This window comes from Macrotis lagotis, chromosome 3 (genome assembly GCF_037893015.1).
Source record: "Macrotis lagotis isolate mMagLag1 chromosome 3, bilby.v1.9.chrom.fasta, whole genome shotgun sequence".
In the NCBI taxonomy this organism is placed as follows: Eukaryota; Metazoa; Chordata; class Mammalia; order Peramelemorphia; family Peramelidae; genus Macrotis; species Macrotis lagotis.
The window spans coordinates 256,970,176-256,996,949 of NC_133660.1; the positions used below are offsets into that span (position 1 = coordinate 256,970,176).

At 38.3% G+C, this 26,774-nt stretch overlaps 1 long non-coding RNA gene across 1 annotated transcript in view; it reads right to left on the reverse strand.

The window, feature by feature from the left end:
• LOC141518430 (uncharacterized) overlaps positions 1–26,774 on the reverse strand; it is a 94,644-nt gene that overhangs the window by 64,288 nt on the left and 3,582 nt on the right. Inside the window, exon 2 of the long non-coding RNA XR_012477196.1 lies at positions 20,414–20,623. This is a non-coding gene — a long non-coding RNA (uncharacterized LOC141518430). The remainder of the gene's footprint in view (positions 1–20,413; positions 20,624–26,774) is intronic.

Sequence of the window (26,774 nt, forward strand, 5' to 3'; positions counted from 1 at the left end):
CCATTTGGTGTTTTATTGGCAAAGAGGAATTGTTTTCCATTTCCTTCTCCAGATCATTTTTCCAATGAAGAAATTATGGTAAATAGGGTTAAGTGTCTTGCCCAGAGTCACACAGATAATAAATATCTGAGGTAAGATTCGAACTCAGGGTCTCTTGACCCCAGACTAGAACTTTATCTACTGTATCACCTACCTTCCCCCAAAGGACAACAGAAATATCCAGGGAGGGGCATATTAATAGTGACATATGCTTAAGAAGTATAAAGGGGCAACTAGCTGGCACAGTAGATAGAGCACCCATTGCCATACAAAATCCAAAGAAAAAAGAAAAAGAAGCATAAAAACATCAAGGACATGCTTGACAAGGATGGATCTAGAAGAAGTACTAAAGATAGACAGACTACAGACTTTGTTATCCACAAAATACTGGTATCTTTATGAAAAGTCATGGACAAGTACTAAATAGGATGGGAAGGTATGGAGGGGATCACACTGTGTGCTGGTGGAACAACATAGCACAAATCCAACAAAATATTAATATAATATGTTATCAGAGTTCAGGACTTCTTTCCAACGTCTCCAAGGCTGCAATGAAAATACCAACTTTAGATTCTACTGAAAGCAAGTCATCTTGAAGTCCATGTTTTCTTGTAAGTCATTTCATTATCCATAGTGATAATCTTCACTGGCTTGAGAAGTAATTGCTTTACTTAACTTAAAGGAAGTCTGATTTTAATTTGCTATCTAGATCTACATTCTTATATTCTTTTTATAGAATTCTGAGCAAGATATCAGAAGAATCTCCCTTCACTCAAATATAAGTGAAAGTTTTATCTATCTTGGGATATCACTAAATTATTTATTACTGGGGAAACAAAACCTTTTGTCTCAAAGTATATTTCTCCACGACAGCTGTGGTATTTCACTGGAAGCACCAAAGCTATGATGGGCTGGACGGCAATCAACCATTTTTAATAGGAAATTTTACAGACTTTTAATAAGATTGCCTCACATAATTTATGGAGAGAGGTTTTGAAGTGAAGAGGCATTGTTTGGCAACATGTCCTTCCTCTAATCTCAGGAAATTTGAATAAAAGAGAGCTCATTTCCTCCAGACATAGAAGTTCTCCTAAGAAAGGTTAAGAAAAACACCTGTTCCAGCCACTCACAAACTGGGTTTGTTCCCAACCCAAACTAGAATGTACAAAAACAAAAATTTGGCCCTTTCTGGGCAAACCTCCTCTTGAAGACCTTCTGACCTGTGCCAGATTAGAGAGAGTTTTAGATCCCCAAATGCCCTGACCCCCAACCCACTGGTTCCCAACTTTTAGGTAATGGCAACCCTGAAAGACAATGGTTACTAATTTTGGTTGACTCATTTTTCCTCTTGGAGTTGTGATTTTTATGTGTATATCACTTTACCTATCCATTGTGCATTTCTAAAAATGAAACTGGCTTCCTTTACCTGAGTTTAAGATAAATTTAATGTTACCCATCTTGAGATATTCTGAAACTCATTGCATTGGATTTCAACACTAAGATCCCTTTTCACTGATTCTCTGGCTCCAGAAGAATCCTCTAAGGATAATAGCTAACAATTGTTAAACCTCTAGGGTAAGCTCCACTAAGAATAGTTTTAAAGAAAAATTTTTAAATTCCCTTGCTTTATTCAGTTGTGGATAAAAGATAGAAGGGAGGACAGTGATTGTCCATAAAGTCACTGCTGGGAAAGCAGATGGAAGAACAGAATAGGAAGCAGGACCACTGAGAATAGAAAGCTACTATCTATCAGTTTTCTATTTTAATTACTTGTCCATACTAAAAGAAGCAACAGTGGGATAATGAATATAACTAGTCTCAGAATCAAAAAGAACTAAAGTCAAATCTTATTTCTGCAACATACAGGTTGTATAACCCTGGGCAAAACTTTCAAATAACTTTCCGAGACTACAGAATGCTGATCTCCATTGTACAAGAGGAAAGAAAAGAAGATGGAAGGAAGGAAGGAAGGAAGGAAGGAAGGAAGGAAGGAAGGAAGGAAGGAAGGAAGGAAGGAAGGAAGGAAGGAAGGAAGGAAGGAAAGAAGGTAAGAAAACAAAATGAGTCTAGGTGAGAATTAGGCTCAAATACTTTTACACTGCTAAAGGACTATACATGTTAATGTTTCAGTGTCCTGATTAAAGTACATTTGCTTAGCCCTAGTTATAGCTTTGCCCCATCATTAGAGATTCTCTGAAATGGCATAAATCACTGATGGTTGGAGGGACCAGGATTGTCCTGGACACAATATGACAAGAAAAAAAGCAGTCCACTTCATTTTGATTAGAAGCAACAGTGGTAATAGACATGAAACTTGTTTGCCCTTCTTTTTGAGCAAGTAAATGAATAAACATTTTTCTTGTCTTTTGGACTCAAGAAAGTTCTCACTGTCCTTATTATTTTCTTTCCTTTAGTTGAGTAGCTCCCAAACTTAAATAATTTTTGCCCTTTGACATTTTGCAAAGACTATTTTTCATAATGAAGAAGAACATTAGGCAGCTTTCAGAAACTTGAAATTTTGCTGTAATTGTTGCTGTTGTTTAAAGACATTGAACTATGGTTCTGATAAACAGCAGAGAAGAGATTCTTTCAGTGTATCTGTGTCTTAATGCAAGGGTAGGAGGCAATAGGCATTCAACTTTTGTCGAAAAGATATGCACATGTCTCAGTTGCTTCACCTTTATATTGTCAGCATATTTCCTGCCCCGTCAAGGACTGGCACTTCTTCCACCCTAAGTTTAAGTTAAATCTTTTACCAAACTTAAAAAAAAAAAAATTGGTTCACTTCAGAAATAGGTTTATGCCTCTTTTTTCTTTGTCCCCTTCAGATAGGAATCCTTACAAAAGTAAATGAAGGGGCAGCTAGGTGGCGGCTCTAGTGGATAGAACACTGGCCCTGGAGTCAGGAGGACCTGAGTTCAAATCCTAGTTGTGTGCCCTTGGGCAAGCCACTTAGTCCCATTTGCCTTGCAAAAAACTTTAAAAAAAAAGGAAATGAAGCAGGGACCTGAGATGCTATTACATAGTTAACTTAAGTGCCCCAATGCCATTTTCAACTGAAATTGCAGTTAATTGAGTCAAAAGTTATCTGAATGGTTGCCTAGTTTCCCAGCCCATTTTACAAGACTGAATCTAATCTAAGTGAAAGGAAGAATGCCCAGAAGGATCATTTTCAAAATACATGTGACTCTGGTAAGTGACTTCCTTACCAACTAAGCTTTGGTTTACTCCTCTGTAAAAATGAAGAGGTAAAGTCAGAAGTTCCCTATATCCTTTCCTAGCTCTATGTTCAATGTAAAAGTTCCATCTACTTCACATTGCATTCAGATACACGTAATCAGTCCTCCAGATCATTAAGATTCCATCTGTAATTTCTTGTCATTTCTCTTGTTCCTTTCCATATTTGTCATATTATTCCTCTGCTAACCAAAGAACAAAAAAGATGGCCATCCACACTTAAGGTAAATTCCACAAAGAATACTAGTATTCATATTAATGGTAACATGCTATTAATCTATCACTCCAACCAGAGAAAAGTATTTTCTTTAAAAACTGAGAAAAATAACAAAACAACATTGGCCCTACCAAGAACAGATGTTCGGTTTACATGCTGCATATTGTCTCCATTCTGCTGAGGTGTCATTTGTGTTGACAGTACCAGGAACACTGAGCTAATAAACCAAACAGTCAGGAAAAATTAATAGCTGGTTCATCTCGGGCACTTGTCCCCACTTACCATCACCACACCAGCCCATACTCCCTAAACTGCTCATTAAAAAGTCACTGAGAGAATATGATCCAACCTCTTCAGTCCTGCCCTGATGGTACTATCAGCACTACCAAATCAATACATAAACTCTCACACTCTATTTTATCAAGAATACAAGGAATTGTTGACTTTGAAAACTCAGTTTGAACCACAGTACAGAAACCATTAGGCCAGAGACTGCTGGGACTCTTGCTAGTGGGTTTTTTAAATATACATGATATAATGTAAATTAATTCCCTGCAATGACAAATTTATTGGGAGAAAGTGGAATGATTTCCCCACTGTTCATCATTTAGCAAACATTTATTTTATAATGCAGAGAAGATAAAAAAAGATAAAAATAAAGTGACCTCATCTTCAAGGTGGCACAGTGAATAAAGAGCCAGATCTGGATCAGCAAGATTCATCTTCCTGAGTTTAAATATGGTCTCGAAAACTTTCTGTGTGACCCTGGGCAAGTCGCTTAACCCTGTTTGCCTTAGATTCTCATTTGTGAAACGAGATAAAGAAGGAATTGACAAATCACTCCAGTATTTCTGCCAAGAAAATCACAAATGGGGTCGTGAAGGGTTGGACACAACTGAAATAAATGAATAGCAACAACCTATTTTCAAGTACCTTCCCATCTATGAGCTAATTATTAATATGTATAGAGTGATCTACATATCATTTCTCATTTGATCTTAACAATCACTCTGTGAAGTATTATTATCTTTTTTTAAAAAATGAAAAAACGGAGACTTCAAAAGACAAAGCAACTTCAACAGGGTCTCACAGCTAGTAACAGGCAAGATTCAAATTCAGATCTCTCCTGATTGGATTCTGCACTCCCTCTATTCCACCACACCAACTCTTTAGGGGGGATTCAATAAGCAAAAGAGGTGGATACACTGGTACAAAACTTTCAAAGACTAAGAAGAACTGTCAGCTGCTGGGCCACCTATGAAGGTTTTCTGGAAGAACATGAACAAAAACAACACCGCATGTGAAGTCTCAGGTGGGTTATAAGCTGTACCACTGGGCTGAGTTTCCGGCTACATCTATCCATGTGCTACAATTGTACTTTCAGAAATCAGAAAGAATTAAATCCTTAATTACCACAAAATTCTCTAGTGGTACTATACTGTATATATATGTATGTGTATGTAGATAGATAGATAGATAGATAGATAGATAGATAGATAGATAGATAGATACACAAAATCAAATATTAATTATATATACTGGCTTGGTTTTTTTTATTGTTGTTGTTTTTTGCAAGGCAATGGGGTTAAGTGGCTTGCCCAAGGCCACACAGCTAGGTCATTATTAAGTGTCTGAGACCGGATTTGTACTCAGGTACTCTTGACTCCAAGGCCAGAGCTCTATCCACTGCGCTACCTAACCGCCTCTATACTTGCTTGTTTTAATCTGATATTTTTCTATCAGATTAGTAGCTGGAGGTAATTCTGGGGTTTTCAAAGCATCATTTCATCATTTTTTCAAGAGTCAAATTTAAATACCATTAACAGATTAGGAAAATATTCCTTCATTTTTAATGGTGATTTTGAATCTCATTTTATGATTCTCAGGGTTCATGTATATTGCCTGCCTCATGGCAGATATGCAGAGGCAGTATGGTACAATGGAGAGTGTTGGACCTGGGCAGGAAAGATATAAATTCAAACTCTGGCTCTGGTATTTAAAAGTTGAATGGCCCCTGGCCAGTCCCTCAACCTTTCTGATCCTCAGAAAGTCACTTATCTACAAAACGGGGGCAATCATATCTGTACAGCCAACTTCAAAGCAGACCTGGGAGGGTCAAATGAGAACATAGAAAAAAACTTTATAATCAAAGTACTCTATGAATATCAGTCTTGATAATTTTCACAAATTTAACACTAGAAAAGAATATTGAATTTAAATTTGAGACCTGGGTTTGAGTTCTGACTTAGATTCTTCCTAGTTTTGTGTATGACTAATGGCAAAACTAACCTCGCTCTGAACCTGTTATCTTATCTAAAAATTTAGACTCAGAGATCAAGACTTTTGTGAGGTGTGTATTTTGTAAACTTCAAAATGCTCTAGAAACGTAATTATTTCTAAAAATTATTTCATTTTCCCCCAAATTACAAACAATGTCTCACATTCTTTTTCAAGTTTGAGTTTTAAATTCTATTCCTTCTCTCCTCTTTGAGACAGTGGGATATTTTTTCTTTTTTAAAAATATTACTTTATTTCCCCCCCCAAAATACATGTAAAAACAATTTTTAACATTTTTAAAGTTTAGAATTTCAAATTCTCTTCTTCCTTCCCTCCCCTCTCCCTTCTTTGGGGCAGTGTTAGTTATTATTTCTGAAATCCATTACTCCATACAGCATCAGAGTAAAGTATCACTAAATGATGAATCTTGTACATAGGGGAGACAAGGCTGCACCTTATATATCTTTCACAGTCTTCAGATAGATGTGACTAATTTAAATTCAACCCAAGGGCTTTCAACTTCTTACAGGGAGATTGTGTTTTTATTGGCCTTATGTATGCATATGTGCTTGTGTGATATGTAGGTATAAAGGAAGCACACAGGAATGAGGTCTCTGATCTCTAAATTCCTACAAACTGGTTCAGAGTTCATTGTCAGACAAAGTCAAATGAACTCTCTCAATAGAGGATCCTTGCATTACTTTTCCAGATTAAAATACTTAGACAACCTTCCAGTTTCTCCTTTGTAGGGCTTCAAAAGCATCCACATTTCTGTAGGGCTTTAAGGTTTATAAAGTATTTGTATTTTCCTTACTACATTCCTGTTTCTACTATCATAATTCCCATTTTACAGATAAGAAAACTGAGGCACAAAGAGTAGAATCTACTTCACCAGAGATCTAGAGCTAGTAAATGTCAGAGTTAAATTCTCCTGACTCCAAATCCAGTAGTCTCTCCAGTAGATCACATTGCTTCTTCAACAATGAGAACATTAGGGGGCGGCTAGGTGGTGCAGTGGATAGAGCACTGGCCCTGGAGTCAGGAGGAACTGAGTTCAAATCTAGCCTCAGACAATAATTACCTAGCTGTATGGCTTTGGGCAAACCACTTAACCCCACTGCCTTGCAAAAAAAAAGAGAGAGAGAGAGAGAGAGAAAGAGAGAAAAGAAACAATGAGAACTTTACCAGTCATGTCAACAACAGGGATTGCTAGATGCTAAGTACTGAGCCAAGTTCTGTGGATGAAAAGAAAGGCAAAACCAATCCCTTCCTCCAAGGAGCTTAAAATTTAATGGATACACTAAAAAAGATGTTGGCCCTTCAGAGTACATAAATCCATAGAACTGACCTAGGAGAGTTAAGACATTTAAAAAAATTAATTTTAAAAAATTAAATGCATTTCACTTTTCCTTTTAATTCATAAAATTGATCAATGAGAATTAAGATATTTAAAAAACAAAATGTTTTATAAAAAGTTAATTTTTTTCCTTTTCCTTTTCAATAATGGGAAGCTTCAGGGTCAATCCTAGGCCAATTGGGGAAGCATCACCCCCTTTCCTCTCCTTTATTCTTCTCCTTCTCCTTCTCCCACCTGTCAGCCTCTCTTTTGTCATGTTCTTCTTCCTTTCTCTGCAGTCTGCATTCCCACAACCCCAGTCCCTTAGTGCTGTCCCCACATAGAGAAAAGTATTGTGATCAAGTATTTCATACTCAGGTGTCAGTGGTTTTCTGAGTCATCCACACTTTCAAGAGGAGTGTTTTGTTGGGGTTTTTTAAGAGAGGCACCTTAAGTGAGGCAATTCACCTTGGGGGACAACCTATCCAATAATGGAATCAAAGACTCTGGGAAGTAGGAGGTAGGAGGAATTGGTGGGGGGGGAGTAGATGTCAGATTGCTGCTTCAGGTCTCCCTGGCTCTTCTAAAGTCATTCTGCCTAAGCAACTACCTCTTGAGCCTGTTTGTCAGACCATTCCTGAGCCAGGTTTCTGAGCGAGAGGCAGGCAAGGCTTAATTAGAATCATAAATCTTCCCCAACACACAGAGCTGGGGTACAGCATCCTCGCTGGAGAAGTTTCAGAGTTTCAAACCCTTCCTTAAATATGAAGATTCTTTGAAGTCGAGTTGATGGCAAGTTCTCGTGGAGATGATGCCAAAGAAGGAAGCCAAAGCCATCAAGTTGTGCTTTTAATGGGGATTGATACATTTTTATGAAAGGAAATCTGCAGAATTTTAAAAGGACATCCATCTCTTGTCTTTCTAAGGATGGTAACCTTACTGTGGCCTCTTCAGGGTTCTGTGACATCTCGGCAGCTTACATTTTCTGTTCCCTCTCCAATAGCCAAAGTCCTCTGACTTTTTCACCCAAGTATCAAAAACTTTCAGTTACTCATGTGAAGAAAAACATCACTCTCGAAAGCCTTTCTCTGTGCAGCTTTTTATGAGAACATCCTGCCGTGAACAGGAAAAAATAACTACTGTGAAAGTTTCTATTGTGGGCATCCATCTTTCCTCAGCAGTAGTAGTTTGGCTGGTGGCGTGTGAGCAAAGCGCTGCATGCTCCATTGGTGATAATATTTTCTTTCTGCTTGAAAGCTTGGCTCTTCAGAAGGCCTCCCCATCCCTAGGAGGAGTAAAAACAATATCATTTTTTCCCATCGTTGCAGATTCGAAGTGTAGGATTATTTATTTAAACTTTTGAAGCATGAAACCGGTGCAGCCAGTGTCTGACTTAGAAACCTTAAGTTATTTACATCAAGGATAAGATTTTCCGAAACATTCCATTGGCAGAATAAACCACCTTTACTAGGGAACAGAATCAACCTGTGAATTCCATTTTTTTAAAGCAATCCCTTCAGCTCCTATATTCTTGCTACAGCACTATTCTTTTACTCCTTCCCAATGAAATACACTGAATAGTTTCCTGACTTAAAAATTAAAGGTCTCTTACTACTTAATAAAAGCTTCTGTTGCCCATGGATAGGGAAACTAAGAGCCCCTTTCCCATATCCATTTGGTGATCAGTCTTACAGAAAACCAAGATGCTCCATAGTACATCATTGGTACCCAAATTCCTGACAGATAATGCTTTAAAGACTGGCTACCACCACTGCTTACTATCAGGGCTCTGACACTAGAGCATAGCTAACAGTGATCCCTACAGCTGCCAAAGTCAGCTAAAGGTAAAAACAACATAGCATGGAATTCCAGAGGAAAATGAAGATGAACAGCTGCTTTGGTGAGGTTATCTTCATTTTCCATCTTTACAAAGGTCTGGGCTCACAGAATTCAATCCGTCAACATGCATCTAGTAAGTTCCTACTCTATCTCAGGTCCCATGTTATGTGCTGGGAGTATAATATAAAAATGAGATACAGTCCCTGCCCTCAAGGAGTTTACATATTATTGGAAAGGAAGACAACATATTCATTGATAAGTAGAGGCTATATATATTGGGTTCATTGATGTTGTTGTCCATTCTTTGTTCTCAAAGAGGATCCATCACAAAGGTGATGTCTTGACTCATGGGTGAATTGGATTTAAGTGAGGCAGAACTGTGCAAAGTCATCAGCCTCACGCTCTCCTTCAGAGTCATGGGAGTTCAGTATCAAGACAAAAGTCGAGATGACTAGCTGCTATTGTTCATCTATTACTTCAAGAGGACCAATGCCATCACAGGGTGGTTGCATTTAAAATTAGATTTAAATGAGGCAGAATCACACAAATTCATCTGCCTTATCTTGTCTTCTGTAGTCATCAAAGTCTAGAGGCAAGACAAAAATCAGAACAACTTGGTGATGGATGGCCCAGATGTACTGGATGATCTTGGTGTCTTCTATGTCTGACCAAGCTGTGAAGTATTCCATAGTGCCAGCTTCAGCCATCTTTGTAACTGTGAGAACAAATTGTTCTCATATCTGCCCATTCCACCAGGTAAAGGCTTCATATGCCTTGGGTAGACACCCCCTACTTCACTGATGGGTTTGAGACTTGTCAGTTACCCTTAACCTGGCTTATCATGTCTGCCAAGATTGTTATACTGGGGTACGACTGCTACACATGCTACATACACACATACATAGAGGTAGATCTAGATAGACACATATTTACTATGTGTATATATATTATACATATATATGTATGTATGTATCAGTAAGTATGTATGTATGCATCTATGTGTGTATGTATGCAGAAACTGGAAAAAGACAAGGTTATAAACTTTTGAATAGCAAATGGAATATCTGTCAAACATGTGGAGAAATCATCCCAACAACATATTCCTTGATTTCCAGTGCCCACAACCCCAGAGAATGCTAAGAGCAGACTTCCCTGATGAAATCATTCTCTCCTTGATTGAGGTTTTATCCTGCTCCCTAACTGAAGAGCTCATTTATTCTTGTGCATCTTATACTCTAATCTGTACAACTTAATAATTTTCTGTTTAATGCTTGTTTAGAGAATGTTTTTAATAGCTACCAAAGATTGATTTTTATGTAACAAGATTTTGGTGGCAAGGAGCTAAACTTGGAAGAGAAAGCTGACTGTTGTCTTCCCCTCTTAGAATGATCAGGGACAATAGCTTTTATTCTGAATCCCTACAAGGGAGCATTTTACCCTTAGACCACAAATGTTTGATGTATGGGAGGTATAAATCCTCCATTAGAGATAAGAGAATAGGGAGTGATTGTTCAGCCATGGCTTTTGTTTTGCTCTCACTTGGAGACAGATTGAGCCAAATTCTGAATTAGCCAAATTCTGAATTAGATTTCTATCTATCTTTGCCACATTCAGGGCAACCTATCTCTCATACTAGGCATGTATGAGGAAGAGTAAATAGGACATTTTAGAGGGAACAGAAAAAAAATAAAAATAAAAAATAAAATAAAAAAATAAAATAGAGGGAACAGAGAACAGGTGAGGGGGACTGATTTGTCACCAGTTAGAAAATTTATATTGGGAAGCATTTTTATAACATGATGAAAATAGCCCTAGATTTTGAGTCAGAAGACTTAAGTTTAAATCTCAGCTCTGCCAATTACTATGGTGTCTTTGGGGAAGTCACATATACTGTCTAGGAGGTCCCTTCCAGCTCTAAATCCATAATTCTGTAAAATGTCCTATGTGAAGAGATATGTTCATAAGCATACAAACTAATAATGGTGAATGAATATAATGGGATATTACTGTGCCATAAGAAATGATGACAATGAAGAACCAGAAAAGTATAGGAAGACACAGCTAAGATAGAGTCAAAACCAGGAAAACTAATGTTTGTCCTTCGTTTTCAAAGAAGACCACGACATCAGGGAGGTGATGCTATGACAAGCACATGAATTGGATTTGAGTGAGGGGGGGCTGTCTAAGTCACTAGTCTCACTTTCTCCTCCAGAATCATCTGGATCCAGTGGCCAGATATGAATCATGATGACTGGTGATGATCCTGAATCTGAGGCAATCGGGGTTAAGTGACTTGCCCAAGGTCACATAGCTAGTAAGTGGCAAGTGTCCAAGGCTGGATTCAAACTCCTCTCCTGCTGAATACACGGTCAATACTCTATCCACTGTGCCTTCTAGCTACCAGGAAAAACTATATGTGTGTGTGTGTGTGTGTGTGTGTGTGTGTGTGTGTGTGTGTGTGTATACAAGGACAGCAATAAAAGGAAAAAAGAAAAAAAAGATTAACTCAATACTGTATAAATATTATGACCATGAATGGTCCTAGAGAAAAGAGAAGAAAATGCTTCTCCTTTCTTTACAGAGGTAAGGAACTATGAGTAGAACATGGCTTGTATTTTCAGACTCCATTGATGTGTTATTAAGTTCAATGAACTTCTTTTCTCCCTTTTTCTAGTTTTAGTGACAAGAGAGATGGGAGGATGGCAAAGGATATATTCAGAAATGAAGGTAATTATATTACATTCAACAAAAACAAAAGATATCACCATAAATGTAGTGAATTAGATTTCATTATATACCAAAAACTATGCTATGCACTAGGGATGCCTATATCAAAGCAAAGACACCCTCACCCGAAAGGATCTTACATTCTAATATAAGGAAATGAGCCAGGTTAACAATTACTGGGATGGTGAAAAGTAGACACTCCTTCCAGGAGCAACAGCAGAGTTGATTTTTGTTTAGTTGTTTCAGTCAGATCTGACTCTGTGACCCCTTTTGGAGTTTCCTTGGCAAAGATCCTGGAGTAGTTTGTCATTTCTTACAGATAAGAAAACTGAGGCAAAAGTGTCTGAAGCTAGATTTGAACTCAGGAAGATGGGTCTTCCTGACTCCAGAACCAATACTCTACCCACCAGGTTACCCAGAGTTGACTTTTTTCCTCAGTTCTAAAATGGAAGGGGTAATGGTAAGACAGAGACATATTCTTGAGACTTTCAAGACAGCTGGTGAAAAGATGGCTTTAGAAGTCAAACATGGCAGGGGCCGCTAGGTGGCGCAGTGGATAAAGCACCGGCCCTGGAGTCAGGAGTACCTGGGTTCAAATCTGGTCTCAGACACTTAATAATGACCTAGCTGTGTGGCCTTGGGCAAGCCACTGAACCCCATTTGCCTTGCAAAAAAAAAACCTAAAAAAAAAAAAAGAAGTCAAACATGGCTAGATTTTGCATTAAATAGTAGGCCACGGGAAGTAATTACTAGTCAAAAACAACAACAGATGCCCAAGTTGGACATTCTGGGAAATAAAAGGGGTTATAAAAGGGTTAAAAGCTCCAGAGCATGATCTCTGACCCATCTTTGAAATGTCTAGTGGGAAAATAGCCAAGAAATAGGAAGTGAAGTATGATTTGGAACTTTGGGTCCTTAGTTAATTAAATGGCAAGCCAAGTAATCATAAAAGTGCCCCTTGAATAGTACAGTTAAACCTCTACTTTAAGAATATCAATTGTATGAGGGGAGAGACTACATACAATTAGGGGGGTTGGTATAATTGTAATCCAGGCTTGAATAAACCAGAAATGTAAGACTCAAAGTCAGTGGGGTTGTTTTCACTGCCCCCTCAAAACTAAAATATAATTGGGAAATGTTTAACTAAGTAAAAACATTAAAAATATGATTCGGGGAGGCTAGGTGGCACAGTGAATAGAGCACTGGCCTTGGAGTTAGGAGTACATGGGTTCAAATCCAACCTCAGACACTTGATAATTACCTAGCCGTGTGGCCCTGGGCAAGCCATTTAACCCCATTGTCTTGAAAAATCTAAAAAAAAATGATTCAATGCAAGTAATATTAATTTTTGGCTTTCCAAGTTAATAGGCAGTCACATCCATAAGATCGATAGACAGCATGGAGACAAACCAAATAAAGATGATTCTAGCTGCCACCAACAGCAGCTCTCCTATACTCAGGGTAGGGTAGGCTTATCCCCCAAAATTCTAGCTCTACCTGAGATAAGCTGTAGGAATGCTACATGAGACCAGAGGTAGATTGGGGAGGACTAAGGTCGAGTTTGAGTTGCTTCCTCTAGAGGCATTAAGAAATCACTGAAAGTTTATGAGCATAGGAGTGACAAGGTCAAACTCATTAGGAAGATTATTTTGCATAAATTGATCCTGAAGATCCATTTGAACTCTGAGAGTTGGTGGTTCTGGAGCTCTCTAGAGACTATATTGAAAAGGGGAGAGACAGTAGGCAAGGAGATTAATTAGGAACCTGTTACAATAGTCCAGGTAAATGATATCAAAAGCCTAAAATAGGGTGGCAGCAGTGTTAGTGAAAGAAGGAGACTATATGTGAGATATTCCACAATGGCAGAATTTGGCAATTGGTTGCAGTTGGAAGTAAGGACAGTGAGTGAAAGGGAAAAAGTCAGGTTTTTAATCTGACATTCAAGAGAAATTAGGAAATTTGTAAAGAGGGATGGATTTAGTTGACAAAATGTTACATTTAGATAAAATCAGCAAACATTTATTACTCCTTTACTATATAAATGAAGCAAAAACACTATGTTAAGGGCTGGGGATACTAAGAGAGATAGAAACAGTCCTCCAGGAGCTGTCTGTCTAATGGAGGAGACAACATGCACACATCTATGTCCACACAAGAGATTTACATGCCATCTTGAAGTGAATCTCCCAGGGAAGGAACTAGCATTAAGGAGACCTGGAAAAGACATCTTTGGAGAACTTTGAGGATTTCTGAGAGCAGATGTCAAGCAAGCAACTGAAGAGGCAACATGGAAGAGTGGAAATAGCATCATATTCAGAAGAGAATTGAGGTTTAAATTCTGCATCTTATAAAACATGACATGTAAGGGATATATACATATATATATATATATATATATATATATTGCTATAGACAAGTATTTTTGCTTCTCTAATCCTCATCCTCACTTGTAAAATAAAGATACTAATGCTCACAGAGCTGAGTATTATTATGTATAATTATTCAGAGTTGTGATGGGAAGCAAGTAAAACAATCCATATCAAGCACTTTACAAAGTTTAGTGATCATTATTACGAGGTAGGACTAGAATTCCAGAAATAATGTAACTGAGTCCATAGATGGTAGATTATGGGCTCAGGAAGACTCAAATCTCGTTTCTGACACGAGACAAGGCACTTAACATCTCAATGCTTGTCAATTCTCTAAAACCAGACAGGAGAGTGGAGAAGCCCATGTTCATCAGGTGGAAGAATTTAGAGGCAGCTATGTGACCCTGAGAATGGAGCTCTGGAATCAAAATGGAAACAAGAACACTTAAATTCCAATCCTGTCAGACATTTACTAATTGTATGGCCCAGACAAGTCCCATAATCTCTCTCATGTTTGGTCTCTTTAATTGTAAAATGAAAAGGCTGGACTCGATGGTCTTTCAATCCCCTCCTGCTCTAAATCTGTAAGCCTATGATCCATACCATGAATTCTTTGCCTGAGAAAAATCACTGGTCTGGACAAAAGATAGATTAAGGCTGATATAAACATTCCAGAGTCATCTGTATGGAAGAGATAATTGAACCCAAGGGAGTTGAGGAAATCACTAAGAGAAAATATGAAATAGGACTCAATACAGTCTTTTGGGTTGCAATACTCAGGGATTTAAGAGGTAGACTGTGGGCCAGTAAGTGATTGAAAAAAAGCCATTAGGGAGACAGGAAGGATGTTCCCAGGAGAGAACATCACAGAAACCACAAGAGGATGGAGGTGGTTCAGTATCAAAGATGCAGAAACATCATGGCAGATGAGAAGTGAGGAAAGGACTTCAGCTTAGTAATAAAGCAATCAATGGAATCTTTATCAAATGAGAAAAGATTTTCAAGTAGAAAAATGGGGTTGAAATCAAAGGGCACAGGATGAGGAGAAAGAGTACTGAGGAAGTAGAAGTCAGTATAGACTACTCTTTTTTTTTTACTAATTAAACAGGAGAGAGGAGAGTATGAAGCATTGCCATGGCCATTAAGTACAAAAGAGACCTGAGTATGGTTTCAAATGAATTACTGATTTAAAAAAATGATTCCACATTCATTTGAATGAAAACTGCTATTTCCTCTCATCCCTTTTCAATCCAATGGGTTCAGAGAAGGAACAAGCAATGGAAAAGTTGGTAGATGACTGGGTAATAAGTACAATTTCTTTACTCTCTAAATGTTTTCTAAATCCTCAAGGTTCTAGATTGTTTAGTTCTACAAAGTCTTCTTTAGATTCAAAGAAGGGTTGCCATACAAATGTAACCCTAGTGTTAAAAACCACAATTTCTTGCAAAGACAAGTGACCAGAAATTATATTCCTATAGACAGACCTCCTGCATGTGTCAAGGTGGTATATATTACAAGGGATTGTCCCCAACATATAGCATGGGGCTATCATTGTGTGGCTTGAAAAGAGGCAAAATGGACATCTTTAAACTCTTCTCTCCTGAACCTTCTCCAAGGGAGACTTTAATTATTTCAAAGGTGGACAATTAAGAAGTTGGTTCCAGAGGTTGAAGCTCTGCTCTCCTGGGATGGGGGGAAAGGGAAGGATTGGGGGGGGTTGCTGGTAACATCCTAGAATTATATCTCTCTGCTACCTTAAATACCATTAGTCTAGGGGTTGCAATTTTTGTCTTTTACACAAAGCAGGGTACTCTCCTCTACCAATGAGGAAAGAATCCCATCTCAAAGGGCTTTGAGACTGCTGTTAAAAAAATATTACAGCTTCATTTTCTTGGGCAGCTAGACAGCAAAGTGGGTAGAACACTGGGCCTGGAATTAGCAAGATTCACGTTCCTGAGTTCAAATCTGGCCTCAGACACTTACCAGTCCCTAACCCTGTTTGTCTCAAATTCCTCATCTATAAAGTGAACTGGAGAAGAAAATAATAAACCACCACAATTCCCTTGCTAAGAAAACCCACAAATGGGGTCATGAAGAGTCAGACATAACAGAAACAACTCAACAAATAAAAGGTAAGTCTTATTATAAACACTATCTTCTGGCTCTTTATATAAAACTAAAATTTAAAAACAAAAAGTTCTAGGGCTTTGGGGTAAAAATAGATAATAGGATAGATATGATTTAAACTGTGGACAACTAAAAATGTTTAACTTCAGGGCTTTAGAGACATCCTGTAGTTAATACACCGGCCAAACACTTTAAAGGTTTCTAGTAGGAAGCTGTTACTGAGTAAAGACTGAAAGTTAAGCATAAAATCCTTGACTATTTGAAAAAGAATCACAAAACAGTAGAACAAGAAGGACCTTAGGAATTATGAAGTCCTGGCCTCTCACAGATTAGAATACTTGTCTGCAGAGATTACGGACCTTGCATGGCTAGTTCATTACTGAGATCTGATTCAGTGCTCCTTCCACTAGGCAGCCTTTGGATTTTGTATTTTTCATAAATTGTACTTGAATATCACAATAGCTTTATCTAGTAACATCTGGTAAGACTAGATGCAAGATTTAAGTGTATTATAAATCCTATCAAGGTCATAGATTGCTTTTATTACTCCATTCCTAAATGTCTTGATATTAGTTGAAGCATTAAATCTTCAAGGTTCCTTGGTACATGAATTAAAGTTACAAAGTATTGTCAGCCTGTTGGAACATTATGAAGACAACATAAATATGAAAATAACAGCAATAAAGCCTGAACGTAGGTTTTATAAAGATAAAAATATAAGAACCAGCCCCAATTAACACCACTATCTAACAGTGACTATGCCTGCCAACTACAGAATTACCTATAGTCTCTGTTGTTGGAAGCATGGTTCATCTAATACCAATACTTGGAATTCCGACTTATCTTGGTCCTCGTAATTAAGAAGTTATAGCAAATCTTCCTTCAGTCTTTATTTTATCAGTTTTCCTCTGACATGTTTTGCTGCATCTAGCCCTCACTCCCCTTTTCAACTACTGATACCTAAATTATCAGAATGCTGCCTTCACTTTCTCATTCTCCTGGAAAAGAGCTTAAAGTTGACTGTTGTCTATCATGGCAAGGGCATTCTCCCTAGCTTCAAGGACCTCCATATTTTGAATTCATCCCACCACTCCAAGACAACAGTTAAATCAGGATCCTCCCTTCTGAGTCCAAGCCAAAGGCAAAGTTTTTGGGTTGGGGGGGGGGGGGTATTTTTAACAAGGCAATGGGGTTAAGTGACTTGCCCAAGGACACACAGGTAATTATTGTATCTGAGGCCAGATTTGAGCTCAGGTCCTCCTGACTCCAGGGCTGGTGCTCTATTCACTGTGCCACCTAGATGCCCCGGGCAAAGTTTTTGCCCTTTGTTCCCTTTGCCTAGAATACCCTGTTGGCCTTTTTCCTTTCGCTTGGTTAAGTCTCATCTCTTCTATGAGTTTTTCAGAACAATTTAGTTTTTCAATTCATTCCACAAATATTTTCATAGCATCTTCTTTGCATAAGATACTATTCATGTATTAAAGGGAGGTATCAATCAATAAATTTTCAAGGAATTAAGGATTTAGTATATCAATATTTTTAAATCTGCAATTTCATCCATGTACATCATACTTGGTAGTTTCTTTGCCTCTACAGATGGTATTCATCTGTGGCCAAGATCACCTCATGGCTAGACCAGCACTGAACCTATTCTAAATTGGGTAGACTGGTCCTCAGACACTAGACAAATGGTCTTTCGCAATTCTTGGACTTGAAGTTTATTCAAGCTATGATTTGAATTCACAGACAGAACCTTTGAGAAGCTAATCATCATTATACTACAATAAGCCATCTGAGGAGGAAATTAGGAGATGTATAATGTAGAAGGGACCATGACATCACGGAAGTGATGCCATGACAAGCACATGAACTGGATTTGAGTGGGGGGGAGGTGCTGTGCTAAGTCACCAGGCTCACTTTCTCCTCCAGAGTCATTTGGTCCAGTGGACAGATATGAATCAGGACAATTGGAGATGGCCCTGATGTAAGAGGCAATCCCAGTTAAGTGACTTGCCCAAGGTCACACAACTAGTAAATGTCTGGGGCTGGATTTGAGCTCCTTGTCCTCCTGACTCCAAGGCCAGTGCTCTACCCACTGAACCATCTAGCAACAGCAGTAACTATAGTGGTAGGAGCAATAGTAATAGTAGTAGCAGCAGGAGAAGCAGAAGTAATAGTTGTAGTAATAGTAATGGTAGTAGTGCTGGTACTAGTAATAGTACTAATAGTAGTGGAAGTAGTAGTAATAAGAATAATAAACAAATAAATGAGTCAATTAATCAAATAAATTGTGAACAATGAATTTTGAGTATATATATGATGCTATATTTCTATGACACAGGTGGCTAGAAATTCAACTTTTGCATAAATCAGATTAAATTAGAAAAGGTGAGACTGTCTTTAGAGAGTCTTCTCTTAAACAAATTATCATTTGTAAAGGTACAGATAACTTTTCTGGTTTGAAAGGAGGCATTGCTTTCAAGATCATTTAGCATGTCTGATAGAGCAGGCCACCTGTGGGTTTACTAAAACGCTTTAGTAAAAGAAGCCAAGCTACCACAGAGCTCTCACTAAAAGGGCAAATAAAAATATATTGTTTATTATTTCAATAAAAACTTTAAAGTAAGGTTGGACATCCCTGTGATAGAGCATCAAGGTCTAGAGTCAGGGACAGGCCTTTTCTGAAGGTAATGAGATTATTGATAAAGATCCTTGTGCCCTAGAAGGATTCAAATGCATCAGGAAACTCCCTTGTTGGACAAATACTGAAAATCCCCACCAACTGAAGACCCTACCTTCTGATTCTACCAAGGTATAAATGTTAACCCAAAAAAACCTCTGTGAGTTCAATTCTGAGCTTCCTATCATGCATGATTGATTGTTCAAAGGCTTAATGAACAAACAAACATGTGATTGTTACCCTGTCTTTTATTAAAGCCAAACTCTAGGTAACCTTTTCCTCAAAATATTAATAAGGAAAGATAGATAGATAGATAGATAGATAGATAGATAGATAGATAGATACATAGATAGATAGATGATAGATAGATTGATAGATAATAGATGATAGATGATAGATAGACAGATAGATAGGCCTTGGAGTCAGGAGGACAAGGAGCTCAAATCCAGCCCCAGACATTTACTAGTTGTTTGACCTTGGGCAAGTCACTTAACTGGGATTGCCTCTTACATCACGGCCATCTCCAATTGTCCTGATTCATATCTGGCCACTGGACCAAATATCTGTCTGGATAAAATAGTTTATAAAGAGTTCTCAAGAATTGTGGCTAGTCATTATGATGATTAGTTTCCAAGTTACATACAGACACACAGATATTGTGTATATATATATATATATATATATATATATATATATATATATGTATATGTGTGTGTGTGTGTGTGTATGTGTGTATGTGTGTGTATATGTGTGTGTACATATATATATATATATAATACTAAGTAGATTACATATGGCACAAATAGAGTTGGCATGTGATATTTGGGGTCTTAGGTAATGTTTTGAAAATTGTTCTCTCCAATTTGTTGATATTGTAAATTGTTTTTAACTTCTTTGTGAGACTGAGTCTCTGCTATAATAGATGGAACAACTCTTCACAAAATAAATACCAATATATCATGAAGAGATAGGCAGTTATCATCATGGGAAGCAGCTACTGAAAGAAAAAGAAGAAGCCTGGCCATCACTTTGCTGTGACACCTGGGGAACCATGGGACTTTCTACCTGACTTGAAGCTAAAACTGTCTATATATATCCCCAGCTCCCTTAATTGCTGGGTATGCAAATAGAAAGAACTTATTCAGATAAATGCTTCATTAGTTCAAAAGCAGAATTTTTTAGCATTTTTGAAAAAGTTATTTTTATTTGAAAATGTTCCTCATTTTGGTATATTTTTCCTAAACTTCTCTCTTTTTTTTGGTTCTCTTAATGTTTGAATTAAGTAGTTTACTCTCCTCAGCAAAGCATCAACTCTTCAAAGGCAAATAATTTTCTTCTTTTAGCATCTAATAGAGATATACCTTAGAGATATGGAAGAGTTCCATTCTAGATAGCTGCAATAAAGTAAATAAGGCAATAAAGTGGGTTTTTTTAAATTTCCCAGTGCATATAAAAGTCATGCTTAAACTATCCTATAATCTAAACATGCAATAGTATTATGTCTTAAAAATATGCACATACCTTAATTAAAAAATACTTTCTTGCTAAAAAATGGTAACCATTACCTGAGCCTTCAGTGAGTTATAATCTTTTTGCTAATGAAAAGTCCTTGCCTCGTTGTCGTTGGTTGCTGATTAATCAGGGTGGTGGTTGCTGAAAATTGTGAAACTTGCCACATCTTGATTGACTTTTGCTTTCATTTGAACACTGAGAGATCATTGTAGGGTTATCAATTGGCCTAATTTCAATATTTGTACCTCAGGGAATAGGGAAGCCTAAGGAGAGAGGAAAGAAGGGGAAAGACTAGTGGGTAGAACAGTCAGAATACACACAACATTTATTGTTTAAATTGGCCATCTTATAAGGCTATGGTTCAAGGGTCTCCAAAACAATTACAATAGAAACCCCCAAAATCACTGATCATAGATCACCATAACTGATGGTATAATAATGAAAAAACTGAAATATTACTAGGATTACTAAAATGTAAACAGAGACACAATATGAGCATGTGATATCATAAAGATGGTGCTGACAGACTTGCCTACCACAAACCTTCAATTTATAAAGACAAAAACAAAACAAAACTTCATTATCTGCAAAATACAATAAAGGGAAGTATAACAAAATAAGGTATTGCCTTTTTCACAGCATTTGCTAAGAGAATTTTGGAATGCCATAGTCTGAAGGGAACCTTGTATTTAAAATTTTAAAGCATTTTTAAAATGCTTTTTACCTCTATTATCTTAAATAGCAGCCCTGTTTAGTAAGTCTCCTTTCTTATTTAGTATAACAACAGCCCATTTCAGGAGGATAAAACTAAGCTGTCACACAATAGTCTAATTCTCTGGAAAAATAATCTAACACCTTCTGAGACAGTATTATTCTTATGTGACAGTTCTTAAGTTCAAAGAGATTTAAGTGATTTTTCCCCCCAAGGTCACACAACTAATTGGTGACAGAACCACTCTAGAGCCCAAGTCTACTCATCTCTAGTCCTATTCTCTTTTACTCCACCCAGAGGCCACTTTTTCACTCAGACTTTTTTTTTTCCAAGTTTTGTTTTTTTTGCAAGGCAATGGGGTTAAGTGGCTTGCCCAAGGCCACACAGCTAGGTAACTATTAAGTATCTGAGGCTGGATTTGAACTCAGGTACTCCTGACTCCAGAGCCAGTGTTCTACCCACTGTGCAACCTAGCCATCCCTCACACAGACTTCTTACATATATGCCACATAGGTTGAGATGGGATTCTATTTGAGAAATGTTTTACCATAATTGCAATTAAAACACTGTTGGCAGCCCTGCTTCTAACTCTCATTCCAAGGAGAACTATATCCAAATCTGGCACACAGTTATCATTCCACCTCAGACAAGTTGGCCTTCTTTTAACTCCAAATGAAGCTAACTGGATTCCTTCCATGCCCAAACAGCTATGCTTCAGGAAGCCCTTTTATGATGGTGGAGAGAAAAAAAAAGGCTAGAAATGATTAATTCTGAAGTTAACAGTTTATCGAGTCAGTCTGGAGGGAGGATAGTTCACCTTGATCTCATGATACACAGAAAGAAAATCAGGGAGGTGGTGTGTTGAAATATGAGTCTTTCTGTTTCATGCTAGAACTTTTGCACCAGCGAATCAATTTTATGCATTATCAAAGAAGAGAATTACAGGGGAAAAGTTTTTGAAAAAAAAATGCCAAATTTCAGCTTTGAAGATAAAGAAGGAGGAGAAGGAGGAAGAGAAAGAAAAAAAGGAAGGAAGGAAGGAAGGAAGAAAGAAAGGAAGAAAGAAAGAAAAGGAGAAGAGGAACAAGAAGAAGAAGAGGAAGAGGAAGAAGAAGAAAAAGAAGAGGAAGAAGAAGAAGCTGGTTCACAGAAAATTAAATTAAGGTTCACAAAAAAGTTAAAAAACAATTGGGATTCAAGTCACCTGACTTTGAATAAATCTTGAGCACAGGAATATGTGAATTACTATTCTGAAGCAAACCTATGAACTGTCAGGTGCCTAAAAGTACATGCTATAGAGGGCACAAATCAAAGGTTATAAAAACTTGGCCAAATCAAAGGTTATAAAAATACTTGATGCTCCTTAATCCACTTAAAGTGGTTCCACCTAACTCAGAGTCACTAACCCCTTTCTTTCTAATTCTTCCTCATTTTCAATCAGTGACAGTGTTTCTAAACTACATGAGCAGTGTTTTCATCTTGGGTGCCTCTTCCTCCAAAATATACTTTACTGAACCAATTCTGAAGTCATGGGTCATGATTGTGTTTCTATCAGTGTCTAAGAGTTTAGGGACTTTACAATGACTATGTGTTGCTTGAATTTTTGCTTTCTACAAAGAAATAATGGGGAGATAGGTCCTGTATTTTTTCCTATTAGAGAGTCTTTGAGAATTAGAGCTAACATTTTATTTCTATATTTGAATTTACAAGTGAGATTCTATATCATTTTTATTTTTTTATGATCATTAATACCTTTTATTTCTTTTTTTCTGAAAACTGTCCTTTGACCATTTTATTTCTATATTTGAATTTACAAGTGAGATTCTATATCATTTTTATTTTTTTATGATCATTAATACCTTTTATTTCTTTTTTTCTGAAAACTGTCCTTTGACCATTTCCCAATGGAGAATTAATGTTTTTTTCTTTTTTTATTCTCATTTTGTACAAATTTTTTTACATTAATAAAATATTCTTGTTTAAGAGTAAACGAAATACCCCCTCCCCCCATAAATATAGACTTGCTTGAGCGATAAAGGGGAGAGAAAAAAATTAAAATTAAGAAAAAATAATACTAATAATTGTAGGTATAGCCAGGTGGCACAATGGACCAAGCACCAGCCCTGGAGCCACGAGCACCAGAGCCCACATCCAGCCCCATAGACCCAACAATCACCCAGCCATGTGACATGCAAGCCACCCGATCCCCACTGCCCTGCAAAAACCAAAAAGAAGGGGAAAAAAAGACCCAAAATAAAATAAAATAGTAATAATAGTAGGGGTGGCTGGGTGGCTGGGTGGCAGACAGAGCATTGGCCCTTGAGCCAGGAACACCCGGGTCCAAATCCGGCCTCAGACAACCAACGATCACCCTGCTATGCGTCTCTAGGCAGGCCACCCAGCCCCATTTGCCCTACACCCTCCCCCCAAATAATAATAATAATAAAAAATGTGCTTCAGTCTTTGTTCCAACACCAACAACTCTGTCACGGGTGGATCATATTCTTTATGATAAGTCCATCGCAAAAGTTACTTCCATATTTTTCCAGCGTTGCCATTGCTGATCATAACTCCCTCCTTTCTTATTTCTCCACTACCATGTACTCTATTTTCTCTCTCCTTTCATTCTGAATCTGCTGTAGGGTCGCTGAGTGGCACAGCAGACAGATCCCTGGTCCTGGGACCAAGAGGCCTGAGCCCCCATACCACCTCTTAGGCCCAGAATCCACCTGGCCTTATGGTCCTGGGCAGGCCTTCCAATCCCAGCCCCTTGCAAGAAGTAAAAAAGAAAATGTGTTATATCTGGCCACTCTCCCCCCATGGTCCATCCTCTCCTCCTTAATTCACATCCCAACCCCTTCTCCCTGCTCCCCCCTCCTTCTTACTCCAGATGCCTATACCCCATTGAGTATACTTGCTGTTTCCTCTCCTAGCCACCTCTGGTGAGAGCAAAGGTTCCCCTCATTCCCCCTTGCCTCCCCCCTTCCATATCATTGCAATAGCTCATTGTAATAAAGAAAAATCTTATTATATGAAATATCTTGGCCTATTCCCCCCCTCCTTTTTCTTTCTCCCATTCCATCTTCCTTTTTTTCTATTGACTCCATTTTTACACCATATTTTATCTTCCAGTTCAGCTTTCTCCTGTGCTTCAACTATAAAAGCTCCCTCTACCTGCTCTATTAACTAAGAAGGTTCATAGGAGTATTATCAGTGTCATTTTTCTATGCAGGAATACATACAGTTCATCATCATTAAGTCCCTCATATTTTCCCCCTCTCCTCCAATCTCCATGCTTCACCCAAGTCCTGTATTTGAAGATCAAAACTTCTGTTCAGCTCTGGCCATTCCAAAAGGTACATTTGAAATTCCCCTTTTTCATTGAAAGTCCATCTTTTTCCCTGGAAGAGGACATTCAGCCTTGCTGGGTAGTTCATTCTGGGCTGCATTCTAAGCTCTTTTGCCTTCCAGTATATCATATTCCAAGCCCTACGAGCTTCCAATGTAGTTGCTGCTAAGTCCTGTGTGATCCTGACTGCAGCTCCACGATATTTGAACTGTGTCCTTCTGGCTGCTTGTAATCATTTTCTCTCTGACTTGGGAGTTCTGGAACTTGGCTATAATATTCCTAGGGGTTGGTTTTTTGGGGGATCTCTTTCTCGGGGGGATCGGTGGATTCTCTCCATTTCTATTTTGCCCTCTGCTTCTAAAATATCAGGGCAATTTTCCCTGTAGTAATTCTTTGAAAATGATGTCAAGGCTCTTTTCCTGATAATGACTTTCAGATATTCCAATAATTTTTAAATTATCTTTCCTAAGTCTGTTTTCCATATCAGTTGTTTTTTCAATGAGATATTTCACATTTTCTTCTAATTTTTCATTTTTTGGGTTTTGAAGTATTGATTCCTGATTTCTGGTAAATTCATCAATCTCCCTGAATTCTATTCTTTGTCTGAAGGATTTGTTCTCCTCAGAGAGTTTTCTTATCTCTTTTTCCATCAGGCCACTTTTGCTTTTTAAAGCATTCTTCTCCTCAATAACTTTCTGAACTGTTTTATCCATTTGACCTAAGCTGGTTTTTAGCATGCTATTTTCTTCAGCACTTTTTTGGATTTCCTTGACTAAGCTGCTGACTTCATTTTCATGTTTTTCCTGCATCTCTCTCCTTTCTTTTCCCAGTTTTTCTTCTAACTCCCTCATTTGATTTTCAAAGTCTTTTTTGAGCTCTGTCATAGCCTGAGTCCAATTTCTGTTTTTCTTGGAGTCTTTAGATGCAGGAGCTTGTGCTTCCTCATCTTCAGACTGAGTATTTTGATCCTTCTTGGACTCATTTGCAAAATATTCCTCAATGGTGTTCCTCTTATTTCTCTGCTTGCTCATTTTCCCAGCCTGGGCCTGGTTTGGGGGTGCTTCCTGAGCTTTTGGGACACTCCCACAAGGGTCTCAGTGTGTGAGGCTCTGTCCTCCCTCCTGGTCTGTGAATGACCATAAGCTCCCCCCTCTGCCACGGGGCTGAGGTGGGGGGGGGGCCCTGCTGTTCTATGGGGGGGCCTTAGACTGTGATCAGGATCTGAATGTGGTCAGAGCCCCAGAGTCCTGTTCCAGGGGCAGAGGACAGAGCTCTGCAGGGCAGTCTCTCTTCACTCTCCTCCCTAGGTTCAATGGGCTCATGCCCTGGGGGCTCCTGCTTATGGGCTCCGCCTGCTTCTGTTTCCAGATCTGGGCTGCTGAAAGACCAAGCTGCTGGCTGCTTGCCCTGAGGGCTGGGCTCCATGTGCTTGCTCTGGCAGAGGTCCCCCGCTGTTCCCCCACTTTGTGCCCAGTGCTCCCCAGGGTGTAGCTCAGGAGACTCCCCTGCTGCTGTGAGCTGGGGCTCCCAGTGCCCTGGGGCTGCTTCTGGGAGGCTGAAGTTCTTTCGCTCTGGCAGGCCACCCCTGCAGCGGGCTGCCCCTCTGACCCCGGGGGAGCAGAGCCTTTCTGCTCTTTTCCAGGTTACCTTGAGTAGAACTGCCTCGCTGGGTCCCTTTGTGGGTTCTGTCTCTCGAAAGTTTAGTTAGAGTCCTTAGTTTATCAGTTTTATCAGAGAGCGCCTAAGACAGGATCCTCTCTATATCATTTTTAGCAAGCTACCAAACAATATGCTTAACCATCAGTTTTGTCACCCATAACTGTATTAATAACTATGGCAAAACTAAATTAGCTATAAACTAGTGAGATTCTCTGATGAAGGATATGTTACAACAGGACTCAAGAGATCCTCATGATACATTAATTCATTTTTTAAAATGTCAGTTGACATTTAGAGCAAATAATTTTCCTTATCAAAATTATGACTGATGACTTAATTATTCTCTTCTCTTAAAATTCTTCATGTCTAGGACCTTTTGGTCCTAATTCACAATAAAAATCTCCTATTTGATATCAGGATGCTATGTTTGAATCCTGAATTTGCTATCAGGAGCAAGTTTACTAGTTTTATGTCTCACTAGAGTTTATTGTATGCATTTAGGTAGCTTGGTGGATAGAGTACTGGTCCTGGAGTCAGGAAAACCTGGATTCAAATCCATTCTCAAATGTTTACTAGCTGCATGACCTGGGTAAATTGCTTAATCTCTGTTTGCCTTAATTCACTGTAGAAAGAAATGAAAAACCATTCCAGTATCTTTGCCAAGAAAACCCATAGACAACATTGAAATGCTATG